Here is a 12709-nt window from a genome sequence, read left to right as displayed (position 1 = left end):
ATCTATCTATCTATCTATCTATCTATCTATCTATCTATCTATCTATCTATCTATCTATCTATCTGTCTGTCTGTCTATCTATCTATCTATCTATCTGTCTATCTATCTATCTATCTATCTATCTATCTATCTATCTATCTATCTATCTATCTATCTATCTATCTATCTATCTATCTATCTATCTATCTATCTATCTATCTATCTATCTATCTATCTATCTATCTATCTATCTGTGTTCTCTCTTTCTCCTAAACTTGTCCCTCCCCTTCGTCCTTCGTCCTTCTACATTGCTTCTGTCTTTCTCAACATATCCCTAGATTTTCCCCTCTTGATTCCTGCTTTAGTAGCCTATTGATTTGTAATTTGATGATGAAGAAAGGTGTGTGTGTTTGAGGAATATGGTTGTATGAGAGTGCTTATTTGTACAGTTTTGGCCATTGTAGTCAAACGTTATAGTGCATGTGTTGAGATAGAAAATATCGCTGCAGCTTTGGTGCTGATGTTGCGCCCCAAAATATAGGCTGTTGCTGTTACCGACCAGCGACAGCAGGGGGCGCTATGAGATAAATAATATAAAGCACATGGCTGAAAGGCTGTTGTTCAATAATAACCTTCAAATGCAATATTGAGGCGGGAGGTTTTGTGAAATTATGGTGACAAAAAAGGAACACTCAAAAGTTCCCCAAACTATAATAACTAGATGTCGAGATTGTTGAATAATTAAAATAAAAAATCAAATCTCTCCCTGAGATTACAAAGAGGATAGTCTGTTTCCTCATGAGATGAAATTATAGAAATTGCTTGAATATGCGTAGGAGGGTGGTCGAAGTAAGCATCGCCCCTCCTTCCTGTTTCTATCCCTGGCTGGAGACAGAAAAGCTCTTTCACCTCGCCAGCATGTCTGTGTATCAGCACGGCGCATCCACAGTGCCTGCCTGTATCCTCTACCTCCGTGGCCTTACTAACAAGGGCAGGCGTGACATCAACACTCAAACAGCAGCATGAACCCAGCGAGAGGACTTGGATGTTGCTGACAGAAATGTGCACATAGCGTGGACTTGAAAAGGTAGGTTCCATAGCCAGCCAGTCGACAAATGTAGGCTAGCCAGCTAAACAATTGAATTTCAGGTTCTTTGTTTATTTCGCAGAGATTCTGATTGAGCTAGTTTAGCTAGCCATTAACAATGCATTATAATTGTTGCCTGCACTTCAAATGTTCTTACCACACCTGTGTATAAACTTTGACCTGTTTAGGTCCTACTGTTGTTTGATAACTTGTGAATAATTATGGGTACCTTTGTTTTGTTGAGTTATTGCTCTTCACACTGGCTGTGCAAGTATAAACCTCTTCCTGAATAAACTTTGCATATGCTATGCTATAAGGGCTATAGTAACTAGCTAGTCAGATTTATTACACCCTTTACTAGTTTTTGTTATTGATACTGTTAACTACTTGAACTAATAACTATGTTATTACATGCTAATAATGTCACGTTATGTATCTAATTTGGTTATTTAGGCAGTGTTTTGTATATATATTGGGTCAATAGGTGATTCATGGTAATGCAGGGATTGGTTGCTTTAATATCCTCAAATTGTTATACGTCAGTCTCCAGTGAGAGTTGAGCAGAATTCTGAGCAGCAGCCAAGAAAGGTGATTCGATATTCAGCATGTCCCTGGTGTTACGCACTCCTACCTGCCTGGCTCGTAATGGCCCTGCTCCCCTATCTGCCCTCCTACCTGCCTGGCTCGTACTGGCCCTGCTCCCCTATCTGCCCTCCTACCTGCCTGCCTCGTACTGGTCCTGCTCCCCTATCTGCCCTCCTACCTGCCTGCCTCGTACTGGTCCTGCTCCCCTATCTGCCCTCCTACCTGCCTGCCTCGTACTGGCCCTGCTCCCATATCTGCCCTCCTACCTGCCTGCCTCGTACTGGCCCTGCTCCCCTACCTGCCCTCCTACCTGCCTGCCTCGTACTGGCCCTGCTCCCATATCTGCCCTCCTACCTGCCTGCCTCGTACTGGCCCTGCTCCCCTACCTGCCCTCCTACCTGCCTGCCTCGTACTGGCCCTGCTCCCCTATCTGCCCTCCTACCTGCCTGCCTCGTACTGGTCCTGCTCCCCTATCTGCCCTCCTACCTGCCTGCCCCGTACTGGTCCTGCTCCCCTATCTACCCTCCTACCTGCCTGCCTTGTACTGGTCCTGCTCCCCTATCTGCCCTCCTACCTGCCTGCTTCGTACTGGCCCTGCTCCCATATCTGCCCTCCTACCTGCCTGCCTCGTACTGGCCCTGCTCCCCTATCTGCCCTCCTACCTGCCTGCCTCGTACTGGCCCTGCTCCCCTGCATCCTTACCTGCCTGCCTCGTACTGGCCCTGCTCCCCTATCTGCCCTCCTACCTGCCTGCCTCGTACTGGCCCTGCTCCCCTACCTGCCCTCCTACCTGCCTGCCTCGTACTGGCCCTGCTCCCCTATCTGCCCTCCTACCTGCCTGCATCCTTACCTGCCTGGCTACTGGCCCTGCTCCCCTATCTGCCCTCCTACCTGCCTGCCTCGTACTGGCCCTGCTCCCCTATCTGCCCTCCTACCTGCCTGCCTCATACTGGCCCTGCTCCCCTGCATCCTTACCTGCCTGCCTCGTACTGGCCCTGCTCCCCTATCTGCCCTCCTACCTGCCTGCCTCGTACTGGCCCTGCTCCCCTGCATCCCTACCTGCCCTTCTACTTCCATCCGTTCCTGCCCTCCTACCTGCCTGCCTCATTCCAGCCCTACTTCCCTGCCTGCCTCATTCCAGCCCTGCCTGCCTCATTCCGGCCCTACCTGCCCGCCATAAGGGCACTGCAGTCCACAGGGTTATACAAGGAGCCTGAAGCAGAGTGGGAAAGGGAGGGAGGGAAAACGTAAGGGAGGGAGGGGAGGTAATTTCTTTTCTTTTCATTTCATATAGTTTAATCTGGCACTCAGCCCAAACCATTCGCTTGTCCTGTTTTGATCTTTAAATATACAGTGGGAGAAAAAGGAGGAAGGTTATGAGTGGAGAGAAGAGAGCAGAAAGAGACAGGGGATTGGTGAAAGAGAGGTAGGTATGGAGGGAATTGGTGAGATGAACGGAGAGGTATAGGAGATGGGGGAGAGAGAACAGAATGTACACAGAGAGAGAGATAGAGACTGGTGTATGTATCTGAAAGCTGATCTGTCCCACTCAGAGAGCAGTTCTTTCTGTGGACTATTGATTTAGGCCCGACCACCATCTCCCTCAGTCTACCAGTTCTCGAACCCTAGACATTGCCTGTAGATACAGACCTAGGATCAGTTTACCATCCCCTAATCCTAACCCCAACCATAGGGATCCAAATACAAAAATCATTTAATCCACCCTTTGTTTTCCCACAGTATCAGTACAGATGAAGGAAAGGAGATGAGGAGACCACTTAATAACAGTATTAAAGCTTTGACACAAAACAGTTCTAAACAACAGTTCCAAACAACAGTTCCAAACAACAGTTCCAAACAACAGTTCTAAACAACAGTTCTAAACAACAGTTCTAAACAACAGTTCCAAGCAACAGTTCTAAACAACAGTTCCAAACAACAGTTCCAAACAACAGTTCTAAACAACAGTTCCAAACAACAGTTCTAAACAACAGATCAAAACAACAGTTCCAAACAACAGTTCTAAACAACAGTTCCAAACAACAGTTCCAAACAACAGTTCTAAGCAACAGTTCTAAACAACAGTTCCTAGCAACAGTTCTAAGCAACAGTTCCAAACAACAGTTCTAAACAACAGTTCCAAACAACAGTTCCAAACAACAGTTCTAAACAACAGTTCCAAACAACAGTTCCAAACAACAGTTCAAAACAACAGTTCCAAACAACAGTTCTAAACAACAGTTCCAAACAACAGTTCCAAACAACAGTTCTAAACAACAGTTCCAAACAACAGTTCTAAACAACAGTTCTAAACAACAGTTCCAAACAACAGTTCTAAACAACAGTTCTAAACAACAGTTCCAAGCAACAGTTCCAAACAACAGTTCTAAACAACAGATCAAAACGAAAGTTCCAAACAACAGTTCTAAACAACAGTTCCAAACAACAGTTCTAAACAACAGTTCTAAATAACAGTTCCAAACAACAGTTCTAAACAACAGTTCTAAACAACAGTTCCAAACAACAGTTCTAAACAACAGTTCCAAACAACAGTTCCACACAACAGTTCTAAACAACAGTTCCAAACAACAGTTCCAAACAACAGTTCTAAACAACAGTTCCAAACAACAGTTCTAAACAACAGTTCCAAACAACAGTTCTAAACAACAGTTCCAAGCAACAGTTCCACACAACAGTTCTAAACAACAGTTCTAAACAACAGTTCCAAACAACAGTTCTAAACAACAGTTCCAAACAACAGTTCCAAACAACAGTTCTAAACAACAGTTCCTAGCAACAGTTCTAAGCAACAGTTCCAAACAACAGTTCTAAACAACAGTTCCAAACAACAGTTCCAAACAACAGTTCTAAACAACAGTTCCAAACAACAGTTCAAAACAACAGTTCCAAACAACAGTTCTAAACAACAGTTCCAAACAACAGTTCCAAACAACAGTTCTAAACAACAGTTCCAAACAACAGTTCTAAACAACAGTTCTAAACAACAGTTCCAAGCAACAGTTCCAAACAACAGTTCTAAACAACAGATCAAAACAACAGTTCCAAACAACAGTTCTAAACAACAGTTCCAAACAACAGTTCTAAACAACAGTTCTAAATAACAGTTCCAAACAACAGTTCCAAACAACAGTTCTAAACAACAGTTCTAAATAACAGTTCCAAACAACAGTTCTAAACAACAGTTCCACACAACAGTTCTAAACAATAGTTCCAAACAACAGTTCCAAACAACAGTTCTAAACAACAGTTCCAAACAACAGTTCCAAACAACAGTTCCAAACAACAGTTCTAAACAACAGTTCCAAACAACAGTTCCACACAACAGTTCTAAACAACAGTTCCAAACAACAGTTCCAAACAACAGTTCCAAACAACAGTTCTAAACAACAGTTCCAAACAACAGTTCTAAACAACAGTTCCAAGCAACAGTTCCACACAACAGTTCTAAACAACAGTTCTAAACAACAGTTCCAAACAACAGTTCCAAACAACAGTTCCAAACAACAGTTCCAAACAACAGTTCTAAACAACAGTTCCTAGCAACAGTTCTAAGCAACAGTTCCAAACAACAGTTCTAAACAACAGTTCCAAACAACAGTTCCAAACAACAGTTCTAAACAACAGTTCCAAACAACAGTTCAAAACAACAGTTCCAAACAACAGTTCTAAACAACAGTTCCAAACAACAGTTCCAAACAACAGTTCTAAACAACAGTTCCAAACAACAGTTCTAAACAACAGTTCTAAACAACAGTTCCAAGCAACAGTTCCAAACAACAAACAACAGTTCTAAACAACAGATCAAAACAACAGTTCCAAACAACAGTTCTAAACAACAGTTCCAAACAACAGTTCTAAACAACAGTTCTAAATTCCAACAGTTCCAAACAACAGTTCTAAACAAACAGTTCTAAACAACAGTTCTAAACAACAGTTCCAAACAACAGTTCTAAACAACAGTTCTAAACAACAGTTCCAAACAACAGTTCTAAACAACAGTTCCAAACAACAGTTCCAAACAACAGTTCTAAACAACAGTTCCAAACAACAGTTCTAAACAACAGTTCCAAACAACAGTTCCAAACAACAGTTCTAAACAACAGTTCCAAGCAACAGTTCCACACAACAGTTCTAAACAACAGTTCTAAACAACAGTTCTAAACAACAGTTCCAAGCAACAGTTCCACACAACAGTTCTAAACAACAGTTCTAAACAACAGTTCCAAACAACAGTTCTAAACAACAGTTCCAAGCAACAGTTCCAAACAACAGTTCCAAACAACAGTTCAAAACAACAGTTCTAAACAACAGTTCTAAACAACAGTTCAAAACAACAGTTCTAAACAACAGTTCTAAACAACAGTTCCAAACAACAGTTCCACACAACAGTTCTAAACAACAGTTCCAAACAACAGTTCTAAACAACAGTTCCAAACAACAGTTCTAAACAACAGTTCTAAACAACTGTTCCAAACAACAGTTCCAAACAACAGTTCTAAACAACAGTTCCAAACAACAGTTCCACACAACAGTTCTAAACAACAGTTCTAAACAACAGTTCTAAACAACAGTTCCAAACAACAGTTCTAAACAACAGTTCTAAACAACAGTTCCAAACAACAGTTCAAAACAACAGTTCTAAACAACAGTTCCAAACAACAGTTCTAAACAACAGTTCCAAACAACAGTTCCAAACAACAGTTCAAAACAACAGTTCTAAACAACAGTTCCAAACAACAGTTCCAAACAACAGTTCCAAACAACAGTTCCTAGCAACAGTTCTAAACAACAGTTCCAAACAACAGTTCTAAACAACAGTTCTAAACAACAGTTCCAAACAACAGTTCAAAACAACAGTTCTAAACAACAGTTCTAAACAACAGTTCTAAACAACAGTTCCAAACAACAGTTCTAAACAACAGTTCTAAACAACAGTTCCAAACAACAGTTCTAAACAATAGTTCTAAACAACAGTTCCTAGCAACAGTTCTAAACAACAGTTCCTAGCAACAGTTCTAAACAACAGTTCCAAACAACAGTTCCAAACAACAGTTCTAAACAACAGTTCCAAACAACAGTTCCAAACAAAACAGTTCAAACAACAGTTCAAGTTCAACAGTTCAACAGTTCCAAACAACAGTTCTAAACAACAGTTCCAAACAACTGTTCAAAACAACAGTTCCAAACAACAGTTCCAAACAACAGTTCTAAACAACAGTTCTAAACAACAGTTCTAAACAACAGTTCCAAACAACAGTTCTAAACAACAGTTCCAAACAACAGTTCTAAACAACAGTTCCAAACAACAGTTCCAAACAACAGTTCCAAACAACAGTTCTAAACAACAGTTCTAAACAACAGTTCCTAGCAACAGTTCTAAACAACAGTTCCAAACAACAGTTCTAAACAACAGTTCCAAACAACAGTTCAAAACAACAGTTCTAAACAACAGTTCCAAACAACAGTTCAAAAAACAACAGTTCTAAACAACAGTTCTAAACAACAGTTCCAAACAACAGTTCTAAACAACAGTTCTAAACAAACAACAGTTCTAAACAACAGTTCTAAACAACAGTTCCAAACAACAGTTCCACACAACAGTTCTAAACAACAGTTCCAAACAACAGTTCTAAACAACAGTTCCAAACAACAGTTCTAAACAACAGTTCTAAACAACTGTTCCAAACAACAGTTCCAAACAACAGTTCTAAACAACAGTTCTAAACAACAGTTCCAAACAACAGTTCCACACAACAGTTCTAAACAACAGTTCTAAACAACAGTTCCAAACAACAGTTCTAAACAACAGTTCTAAACAACAGTTCCAAACAACAGTTCCAAACAACAGTTCAAAACAACAGTTCTAAACAACAGTTCCAAACAACAGTTCTAAACAACAGTTCCAAACAACAGTTCCAAACAACAGTTCAAAACAACAGTTCTAAACAACAGTTCTAAACAACAGTTCCAAACAACAGTTCCAAACAACAGTTCTAAACAACAGTTCCTAGCAACAGTTCTAAACAACAGTTCCAAACAACAGTTCTAAACAACAGTTCTAAACAACAGTTCCAAACAACAGTTCAAAACAACAGTTCTAAACAACAGTTCAAAACAACAGTTCTAAACAACAGTTCCAAACAACAGTTCCAAACAACAGTTCTAAACAACAGTTCCAAACAACAGTTCTAAACAACAGTTCCTAGCAACAGTTCTAAACAACAGTTCCTAGCAACAGTTCTAAACAACAGTTCCAAACAACAGTTCTAAACAACAGTTCTAAACAACAGTTCCAAACAACAGTTCCAAACAACAGTTCAAAACAACAGTTCCAAACAACAGTTCTAAACAACAGTTCCAAACAACTGTTCAAAACAACAGTTCCAAACAACAGTTCTAAACAACAGTTCTAAACAACAGTTCCACACAACAGTTCCAAACAACAGTTCTAAACAACAGTTCTAAACAACAGTTCCAAACAACAGTTCCAAACAACAGTTCTAAACAACAGTTCCAAACAACAGTTCTAAACAACAGTTCCAAAGAACAGTTCTAAACAACAGTTCCAAACAACAGTTCCAAACAACAGTTCTAAACAACAGTTCCTAGCAACAGTTCTAAGCAACAGTTCCAAACAACAGTTCTAAACAACAGTTCCAAACAACAGTTCCAAACAACAGTTCTAAACAACAGTTCCAAACAACAGTTCTAAACAACAGTTCCAAAGAACAGTTCTAAACAACAGTTCCAAACAGTTCTAAACAGTTCCAAACAACAGTTCTAAACAACAGTTCCTAACAACAACAGTTCTAAAACAACAACAGTTCCAAACAACAGTTCTAAACAACAGTTCCAAACAACAGTTCCAAACCACAGTTCTAAACAACAGTTCCAAACAACAGTTCCAAACAACAGTTCCAAACAACAGTTCCAAACAACAGTTCTAAACAACAGTTCCAAACAACAGTTCTAAACAACAGTTCCCAGCAACAGTTCCAAACAACAGTTCTAAACAACAGATCAAAACAACAGTTCCAAACAACAGTTCTAAACAACAGTTCCAAACAACAGTTCCAAACAACAGTTCTAAACAACAGTTCCAAACAACAGTTCTAAACAACAGTTCTAAACAACAGTTCCAAACAACAGTTCCACACAACAGTTCTAAACAACAGTTCCAAACAACAGTTCTAAACAACAGTTCCAAACAACAGTTCTAAACAACAGTTCCAAACAACAGTTCCAAACAACAGTTCTAAACAACAGTTCCAAGCAACAGTTCCACACAACAGTTCTAAACAACAGTTCTAAACAACAGTTCTAAACAACAGGTCCAAGCAACAGCTCCAAACAACAGTTCCAAACAACAGTTCAAAACAACAGTTCTAAACAACAGTTCAAAACAACAGTTCTAAACAACAGTTCTAAACAACAGTTCCAAACAACAGTTCCACACAACAGTTCCAAACAACAGTTCTAAACAACAGTTCTAAACAACAGTTCCAAACAACAGTTCCAAACAACAGTTCAAAACAACAGTTCTAAACAACAGTTCCAAACAACAGTTCTAAACAACAGTTCCAAACAACAGTTCCAAACAACAGTTCAAAACAACAGTTCTAAACTACAGTTCCAAACAACAGTTCCAAACAACAGTTCTAAACAACAGTTCCTAGCAACAGTTCTAAACAACAGTTCCAAACAACAGTTCTAAACAACAGTTCTAAACAACAGTTCCAAACAACAGTTCAAAACAACAGTTCTAAACAACAGTTCAAAACAACAGTTCTAAACAACAGTTCTAAACAACAGTTCCAAACAACAGTTCTAAACAACAGTTCCAAACAACAGTTCTAAACAACAGTTCTAAACAACAGTTCCAAACAACAACAGTTCCAAACAACAGTTCAAAACAACAGTTCCAAACAACAGTTCTAAACAACAAACAACAGTTCCAAACAACAGTTCAAAAACAGTTCTAAACAACAGTTCAAAAACAGTTCCAAACAACAGTTCTAAACAACAGTTCTAAACAACAGTTCTAAACAACAGTTCCAAACAACAGTTCCAAACAACAGTTCAAAACAACAGTTCCAAACAACAGTTCTAAACAACAGTTCCAAACAACTGTTCCAAACAACAGTTCCAAACAACAGTTCTAAACAACAGTTCCAAACAACAGTTCCAAACAACAGTTCCACACAACAGTTCCAAACAACAGTTCTAAACAACAGTTCTAAACAACAGTTCCAAACAACAGTTCCAAACAACAGTTCAAAACAACAGTTCTAAACAACAGTTCCAAACAACAGTTCTAAACAACAGTTCCAAACAACAGTTCCAAACAACAGTTCAAAACAACAGTTCTAAACTACAGTTCCAAACAACAGTTCCAAACAACAGTTCTAAACAACAGTTCCTAGCAACAGTTCTAAACAACAGTTCCAAACAACAGTTCTAAACAACAGTTCTAAACAACAGTTCCAAACAACAGTTCAAAACAACAGTTCAAAACAACAGTTCTAAACAACAGTTCTAAACAACAGTTCCAAACAACAGTTCTAAACAACAGTTCCAAACAACAGTTCTAAACAACAGTTCTAAACAACAGTTCCAAACAACAGTTCCAAACAACAGTTCCAAACAACAGTTCAAAACAACAGTTCCAAACAACAGTTCTAAACAACAGTTCCAAACAACTGTTCAAAACAACAGTTCCAAACAACAGTTCTAAACAACAGTTCTAAACAACAGTTCTAAACAACAGTTCCACACAACAGTTCCAAACAACAGTTCTAAACAACAGTTCCTAGCAAGTTCTAAACAACAGTTCCAAACAACAGTTCTAAACAACAGTTTCAAAACAACAGTTCTAAACAACAGTTCCAAACAACAGTTCCAAACAACAGTTCAAAACAACAGTTCTAAACAACAGTTCTAAACAACAGTTCCAAACAACAGTTCCAAACAACAGTTCCTAGCAACAGTTCTAAGCAACAGTTCCAAACAACAGTTCTAAACAACAGTTCTAAACAACAGTTCAAAACAACAGTTCTAAACAACAGTTCTAAACAACAGTTCCAAACAACAGTTCTAAACAACAGTTCCAAACAACAGTTCTAAACAACAGTTCCAAACAACAGTTCCAAACAACAGTTCTAAACAACAGTTCCAAACAACAGTTCCAAACAACAGTTCTAAACAACAGTTCCAAACAACAGTTCTAAACAACAGTTCCAAACAACAGTTCTAAACAACAGTTCCAAACAACAGTTCTAAACAACAGTTCCAAACAACAGTTCCAAACAACAGTTCTAAACAACAGTTCCAAACAACAGTTCTAAACAACAGTTCCTAGCAACAGTTCTAAACAACAGTTCCTAGCAACAGTTCTAAACAACAGTTCCAAACAACAGTTCTAAACAACAGTTCCAAACAACAGTTCAAAACAACAGTTCTAAACAACAGTTCCAAACAACAGTTCAAAACAACAGTTCTAAACAACAGTTCCAAACAACAGTTCCAAACAACAGTTCTAAACAACAGTTCTAAACAACAGTTCCAAACAACAGTTCTAAACAACAGTTCCAAACAACAGTTCTAAACAACAGTTCTAAACAACAGTTCCTAGTAACAGTTCTAAGCAACAGTTCCAAACAACAGTTCTAAACAACAGTTCCAAACAACAGTTCCAAACAACAGTTCAAAACAACAGTTCAAAACAACAGTTCCAAACAACAGTTCTAAACAACAGTTCCAAACAACAGTTCTAAACAACAACAATGTCGGAGGATAGTGACCTCACACTGGCTGGCTTGCTGACTGACTGGCTGGCTCTGGCTGGCTGACTAGCTGGCTCTGGCTGACTGGCTGGTTCTGGCTGACTGGCTGGTTCTGGCTGGCTCTGGCTGGCTGTCTGTCTGACTGGCTGGCTCTGGCTGACTCGCTTGCTCTGGCTGACTGGGTGGCTGGCTGGCTCTGGCTGGCTGACTGGCTGGTTCTGGCTGAGTGGCTGGTTCTGGCTGGCTGTCTGTCTGTCTGACTGGCTGGCTCTGGCTGACTCGCTTGCTCTGGCTGACTGGGTGGCTGGCTGGCTCTGGCTGGCTGACTGGCTGGCTCTGGCTGGCTGGCTCTGGCAGGCTGGCTGGCTGGCTGACTGGCTGGCTCTGGCTGGCTGACTGACTGGCTGGCTCTGGTTGGCTGGCTGGCTAGCTGGCTGAATGGCTGGCTGGCTGGCTGTGTGACTGGATGTCTCTGGCTGGCTGGCTCTGGCTGGCTGGCTGACTGGCTCTGTCTGGCTGGCTGGCTGGCTGGCTGGCTCTGGCTGAATGGCTGGCTCTGGCTGGCTGGCTGGCTCTGGCTTGCTGGCTGACTGACTGGCTGGCTGGCTGACTGACTGGCTGGCTCTGGCTGGCTGGCTCTGGCTTGCTGGCTGACTGACTGGCTGGCTGGCTCTGGCTGACTGGCTCTGGCTCTCCCTAATGTTTGACCTTACTGACACTTCTTTACCCTTCATCACAATTTAGCCCATTATTTAGATAGTTATCTGTTTATCTGAACTCAACCTCACAAGCAACATCATTTTTACCTTGAGCCTTAGACTTACTACTGTAGCTACTATCAATGTTCTGTTGGATTTGTGTTCTGGTGTATCATACGGGGCGGCAGGGTAGCCTAGTGGTTAGAGCGTTGGACTAGTAACCGGGCTGACAAGGTACAAATCTGTCGTTCTGCCCCTGAACAGGCAGTTAACCCACTGTTCCTAGACCAGTTAACCCACTGTTCCTAGGCCGTCATTGAAAATAAGAATTTGTTCTTAACTGACTTGCCTAGTTAAATAAAGGTAAAATAAAAAAATAAAAAATACCAATTAGTTCAGTAAACTAGTAAGAGAGGACAGGTCTCTTGGGGTTAGTTAAGTTTGTTAGTTTCAGATTCACATACATCTGGTGGATGCAGATCAGTTGACATGTTTAAAGATCCCCTTTTCTAAACATATCCCCGGTGTGTCAGTACTCTATCAGTATGAGTGTTTCT

This window comes from Oncorhynchus nerka, linkage group LG14 (genome assembly GCF_034236695.1).
Source record: "Oncorhynchus nerka isolate Pitt River linkage group LG14, Oner_Uvic_2.0, whole genome shotgun sequence".
NCBI lineage: Eukaryota > Metazoa > Chordata > Actinopteri > Salmoniformes > Salmonidae > Oncorhynchus > Oncorhynchus nerka.
The sequence above is the reverse complement of the archived record's forward strand: the minus strand, read 5'-3'. Positions refer to the sequence as shown.